The sequence below is a fragment of the Scomber japonicus genome, chromosome 10, assembly GCF_027409825.1.
Source record: "Scomber japonicus isolate fScoJap1 chromosome 10, fScoJap1.pri, whole genome shotgun sequence".
Lineage (NCBI taxonomy): Eukaryota > Metazoa > Chordata > Actinopteri > Scombriformes > Scombridae > Scomber > Scomber japonicus.
In genome coordinates, this window is record NC_070587.1 from 29,114,447 (window position 1) to 29,121,946 (window position 7,500).

Genomic DNA, 7,500 nt, shown 5'->3' on the forward strand with positions numbered 1-7,500 from the left:
ATAGATAGATACATAGATAGATATATAGATAGATAGATAGATAGATAGATAGATAGATAGATAGATAGATAGATAGATAGATAGATAGATACATCGATAGATCGATAGACAGATAGATAGATACATAGATAGATAGATAGATAGATACATCGATAGATAGATAGATAGATAGATATAGAGACAGATAGACAGATAGATAGATAGATAGATAAATCGATAGATAGATAGATAGATAGATAGATAGATAGATAGATAGATATATAGATAGATAGATAGATAGATAGATAGATAGATAGATAGACAGATCGATAGATACACATTTATGTTTGTGTGTGTCTCTGTGTGTGTGTAAAGGTCTGCCAGGAGCCTTTCAAAGTAAAGATTTGAGAATTAATAATCATTTAGTCTTATAAAATTAATATAGATAGATAGATAGATAGATAGATACATAGATAGATAGATAGATAGATAGATAGATAGATAGATAGATAGATAGATAGATAGATAGATAGTTTATGTTAGATATGCACATTTATGTTTGTGTGTGTCTGTGTGTGTGTGTGTGAAGGTCTGCCAGGAGCTTTTCAAAGTACATATTTGAAAATTAATAATCACTTAGTGTCATAAAATTAACCAGGGTGCCATCACTCACATAATGACCTTTGACCTGAGAAAAGCATGATTTTCATAAGTAAGGGTTTCAGTAGGCGGATGCTTTTCATTTCTAATTTCTAGTCATTTCTTCATATTAATTGAGTCAAAGGTCTTCCAAATCAACCATCACTACAGTACTGTGACATATAGATAGATAGATAGATAGATAGATAGATAGATAGATAGATAGATAGATAGATAGATAGATAGATAGATAGATAGATAGATAGATAGATAGATAGATATTTAGATAGATAGATAGATACATAGATAGATATATAGATAGATAGATAGATAGATAGATATAGAGACAGATAGATGGATAGATAGATATATAGATAGATAGATAGATAGATAGATAGATAGATAGATAGATAGATAGATAGATAGATAGATACATCGATAGATAGATAGATAGATAGATAGATAGATAGATAGATAGATACATCGACAGATAGATACATCGATAGATACATCGATAGATAGATACACATTTATGTTTGTGTGTGTCTGTCTGTGTTTGAAGGTCTGCCAGGTGCCTTTCAAAGTAAAGATTTGAGAATGAATTATCATTTAGTCTTATAAAATTAATATAGATAGATAGATAGATAGATAGATAGATAAATAGATAGATAGATAGATAGATAGATAGATAGATAGATAGATAGATAGATAGATAGATAGATAGATAGATAGATAGATAGATAGATAGATAGATGCACATTTATGTTTGTGTGTGTCTGTGTGTGTGTGAAGGTCTGCCAGGTGCCTTTCAAAGTACAGATTTGAGAATTAGTAATCATTTAGTGTTATACAATTAACCTGGGTGCCATCACTCACATAATGACCTTTGACCTGAGAAAATCATGATTTTCATATGTAAGGGTTTCAGTAGGCGGATGCTTTTCATTTCTAATTTCTAGTCATTTCTTCATATTAATTGAGTCAAAGGTCTTCCAAATCAACCATCACTACAGTACTGTGACAAATAGATAGATAGATAGATAGATAGATAGATAGATAGATAGATAGATAGATAGATAGATAGATAGATAGATAGATACACATTTATGTTTGTGTGTGTCTCTGTGTTTGTGTGAAGGTCTTGCCAGGTGCCTTTCAACGTACAGATTTGAGAATTAGTAATCATTTAGTGTTATAAAATTAACCTGGGTGCCATCACTCACATAATGACCTTTGACCTGAGAGCATAATAATTTTCATATGTAAGGGTTTCAGTCATTTCTAGTCATTTCTTCATCTTTATTGAGTCAAAGGTCTTCCAAATCAACCATCACTACAGTACTGTGACAGACTCTGACTTATATTCTGTTTGGACATACACGGAAACACTCAGATATATCAGAATTCATCACATTGAACTAATTGTGTTGAGAAATCAACCTTTCTATGGGTTCTGCTAAGAGAATGGATTACAATTAACTTTTTATGGCTTAATTCGTCTGTTCTCAGCAAATTAATGCAACTAATCACTGAATCACCTATTCTCGTTGGACATACACTAAAACACTCAGATATTTCAGAATTCATCACATTGAACTAATTGTGTAGTTGCGTATATTGTGTGTGTGTGTGTGTGTGTGTGTGTGTGTGTGTGTATTGCAGTGTGTAGTTGTGTAGTTGTGTATAGTGTGTAGTTGTGTATAGTGTGTAGTTGTGTAATTGTGTATAGTGTGTAGTTGTGTAGTTGTGTATAGTGTGTAGTTGTGTATATTGTGTGTGTGTGTATTGCAGTCTGTAGTTGTGTATAATGTGTGTGTATTGCAGTATGTATTTGTGTATTTGTGTATAGTGTGTAGTTGTGTAGTTGTGTATAGTGTGTAGTTGTGTAGTTGTGTAATTGTGTATAGTGTGTAGTTGTGTAGTTGTGTATAGTGTGTAGTTGTGTATATTGTGTGTGTGTGTATTGCAGTGTGTAGTTGTGTATAGTGTGTGTGTATTGGAGTGTGTAGTTGTTTATATTGTGTGTGTATTGCAGTATGTAGTTGTGTATACTGTGTGTGTATTGCAGTGTGTAGTTGTTTATATTGTGTGTATTGCAGTATGTAGTTGTGTATACTGTGTGTGTATTGCAGTGTGTAGTTGTTTATATTGTGTGTGTATTGCAGTGTGTATTTGTGTAGTTGTGTATAGTGTGTAGTTGTGTATAGTGTGTAGTTGTGTAATTGTGTATAGTGTGTAGTTGTGTAGTTGTGTATAGTGTGTAGTTGTGTATATTGTGTGTGTGTGTATTGCAGTCTGTAGTTGTGTATAATGTGTGTATTGCAGTATGTATTTGTGTATTTGTGTATAGTGTGTAGTTGTGTAGTTGTGTATAGTGTGTAGTTGTGTAGTTGTGTAATTGTGTATAGTGTGTAGTTGTGTAGTTGTGTATAGTGTGTAGTTGTGTATATTGTGTGTGTGTGTGTGTATTGCAGTGTGTAGTTGTGTATAGTGTGTGTGTATTGGAGTGTGTAGTTGTTTATATTGTGTGTGTATTGCAGTATGTAGTTGTGTATACTGTGTGTGTATTGCAGTGTGTAGTTGTTTATATTGTGTGTGTATTGCAGTGTGTATTTGTGTATTTGTGTATAGTGTGTAGTTGTGTAGTTTTGTATAGTGTGTAGTTGTGTAGTTGTGTAGTTGTGTATAATGTGTAGTTGTGTAGTTGTGTATAGTGTGTAGTTGTGTATATTGTGTTTGTGTGTGTATTGCAGTGTGTTGTTGTGTAGTTTTGTATAGTGTGTAGTTGTGTAGTTGTGTATAGTGTGTAGTCGTGTAGTTGTGTATGTTGTTTTTGTGTGTGTGTATTGCAGTGTGTACTTGTGTAGTTGTGTATAGTGTGTAGTTGTTTATAGTGTGTAATTGTGTTTAGAAATCAACCTTTCTATAGGTTCTGCTAAAATATTGTATTACAACTATCTTTTTATGGCTTTATTCGTCTGTTCTCAGCAAGTTCATGCAACTAATCACTGAATCACTTATATTGTGTTTAGACATAAACTGAAACACTCAGATATTTCAGAATTCATCACATTAAACTAATTGTGTTTAGAAATCAACCTTTCTATGGGTTCTGCTAAGAAATGGATTACAACTAACTTTTTATGGCTTTATTCGTCTGTTCTCAGCAAGTTCATGCAACTAATCACTGAATCATTTATTCTGATAGATAGATAGATAGATAGATAGATAGATAGATAGATAGATAGATAAATAGATAGACAGATAGATAGATAGATAGATAGATAGATAGATAGATAGATAGATAGATAGGTAGATAGTAGAGTTGGATGTCTCGAGACCACTTTTACGTGGTCTCGGTCTTGTCACAGTCTCGACCGTCTTTGGTCTTGGTCTTGTCTTGGTCTCGGATCCCTCGGTCTTGTCTTGGTCTCATTGTCTCGGTCTTGATACCCTCTGGTCTTGGAAGTGTCTTGGTCTCGGTTTAGGCGGTCTTGACTACAAGTCTAGTAGATAGATAGATAGATACACATTTATGTTTGTGTGTGTCTCTGTGTTTGTGTGAAGGTCTGCCAGGTGCCTTTCAAAGTACAGATTTGAGAATTAGTAATCATTTAGTGTTATAAAATTAACCTGGGTGCCATCACTCACATAATGACCTTTGACCTGAGAGCATAATAATTTTCATATGTAAGGGTTTCAGTCATTTGTAGTCATTTCTTCATCTTTATTGAGTCAAAGGTCTTCCAAATCAGCCATCACTACAGTACTGTTACAGACTCTGACTTATATTCTGTTTGGACATACACGGAAACACTCAGATATATCAGAATTCATCACATCACAAATTGTGTTTAGAAATCAACCTTTCTATGGGTTCTGCTACGAGAATGGATTACAACTAACTTTTTATGGCTTTATTCGTCTGTTCTCAGCAAGTTCATGCAACTAATCACTGAATCATTTATTGTCGTTGGAGATACACTACAACACTCAGATATATCAGAATTCATCACATTGAACTAATTGTGTTTAGAAATCAACCTTTCTATGGGTTCTGCTAAGAAATGGATTACAACTAACTTTTTATGGCTTTATTCGTCTGTTCTCAGCAAGTTCATGCAACTAATCACTGAATCACCTATTCTCATTGGAGATACCCAAAAACACTCAGATATATCAGAATTCATCACATTGAAATAATTGTGTTTAGAAATCAACCTTTCTATTTGTTCTGCTAAGAAATGGATTACAACTAACTTTTTATGGCTTTATTCGTCTTTTCTCATCAAGTTCATGCAACTAATCACTAAATCACTTATTCTCGTTGGAGATACACTACAACACTCAGATATATCAGAATTCATCACATTGAACTAATTGTGTTTAGAAATCAACCTTTCTATGTGTTCTGCTAAAAAATGGATTACAACTAATTTTTTATGGCTTTATTCGTCTTTTCTCATCAAGTTCATGCAACTAATCAATGAATCATGTATTTTCGTTGGAGATACACTTTAACACTCAGATATATCAGAATTCATCACATTGAACGAATTGTGTAGAAATCAACCTTTCTATGTGTTCTGCTAAGAAAATGGATTACAACTAACTTTTTATGGCTTTATTCGTCTGTTCTCAGCAAGTTCATTCAACTAATCACTGAATCACTTATTCTCGTTGGAGATACACTAAAACACTCAGATATATCAGAATTCATCACATTGAACTAATTGTGTTTAGAAATCAACCTTTCTATGGGTTCTGCTAAGAAATGAATTACAACTAACTTTTTATGGCTTTATTCGTCTGTTCTCAGCAAGTTCATGCGACTAATCACTGAATCACTTATTCTCTTTGGAGATACCCAAAAACACTCAGATATATCAGAATTCATCACATTGAACTAATTGTGTTTAGAAATCAACCTTTCTATGTGTTCTGCTAAGAAATGGATTACAACTAACTTTTTATGGCTTTATTCGTCTGTTCTCAGCAAGTTCATGCAACTAATCACTGAATCATGTATTTTCGTTGGAGATACTTACAACACTCAGATATATCAGAATTCATCACATTGAACTAATTGTGTTTAGAAATCAACCTTTCTATTTGTTCTGCTAAGAAATGGATTACAACTAACTTTTTATGGCTTTATTCGTCTTTTCTCATCAAGTTCATGCAACTAATCACTAAATCACTTATTCTCGTTGGAGATACACTACAACACTCAGAATTATCAGAATTCATCACATTGAACTAATTGTGTTTAGAAATCAACCTTTCTATGTGTTTTGCTAAGAAATGGATTACAACTAACTTTTTATGGCTTTATTCGTCTGTTCTCAGCAAGTTCATGCAACTAATCACTGAATCATGTATTTTCGTTGGAGATACACTACAACACTCAGATATATCAGAATTCATCACATTGAACTAATTGTGTTTAGAAGCCAACCTTTCTATGGGTTCTGTTAAGAGAAAGGATTACAACTAACTTGTTATGGCTTAGGTAGATAGACATACATTACATAAATTTATGTTTGTGTGTGTCTGTGTGTGTGTGAAGATCTGCCAGGTGCCTTTCAAAGTATAGATTTGAGAATTAATAATCATTTATTCTAATGAAAATAAGATATATACATATATATATATATATATATATATATATATATATATATATATATATATATATAGATAGATAGATAGATAGATAGATTAACAGATAGATACATAGACATAGTCTAATGAAAATAAGATAGATAGATAGATAGATAGATAGATGCATAGACATAGTCTAATGAAAATAAGATAGAGAGATAGACAGATAGATAGATAGATTAACAGATAGATACATAGACATAGTCTAATGAAAATAAGATAGATAGATAGATAGATACATAGATAGATAGATAGATAGACAGATAGATAGATAGATAGATAGATAGATAGATAGATAGATAGATAGATAGATACACATTTATGTTTGTGTGTGTCTGTTTGTGTGTGTGAAGGTCTGCCAGGTGCGTGCGTTTCAAAGTAAAGATTTGAGAATTAATAATCATTTAGTCTTATAAAATTAATATAGATAGATAGATACATAGATAGATAGATAGATAGATAGATAGATAGATAGATAGATAGATAGATAGATAGACAGATAGATAGATAGATAGATAGATAGATAGATAGATAGATAGATAGATAGATAGATAGATCGATAAATAGATAGATAGATAGATAGATAGATACATCGATAGATAGATAGATACACATTTATGTTTGTGTGTGTCTGTGTGTGTGTGAAGGTCTGCCAGGTGCCTTTCAAAGTAAAGATTTGAGAATTAATAATCATTTAGTCTTATGAAATTAATATAGATCGATTGATAGATGGATAGATGATAGATAGATAGATAGATAGATAGATAGATAGATAGATAGATAGATAAATCGATACATCGATATATAGATCGATACATCGATAGACAGATAGATAGATAGATAGATACATAGATAGATAGATAGATAGATAGATAGATAGATAGATACATAGATAGATAGATATAAAGATAAATAGATAGATAGATAGATAGATAGATAGATAGATAGATAGATAGATAGATAGATAGATAGATAGATAGATAGATAGATAGATAGATAGATAGATACATAGATAGATATATAGATAGATAGATAGATAGATAGATAGATATAGAGACAGATAGATAGATAGATAGACAGATAGATAGATAGATAGATAGATAGATAGTTAGATAGATAGATACATATATAGATATATAGGTAGATAGATAGATATAGAGACAGATAGATAGATAGATAGATAGATAGATAGATAGATAGATAGATAGATAGATAGATAGA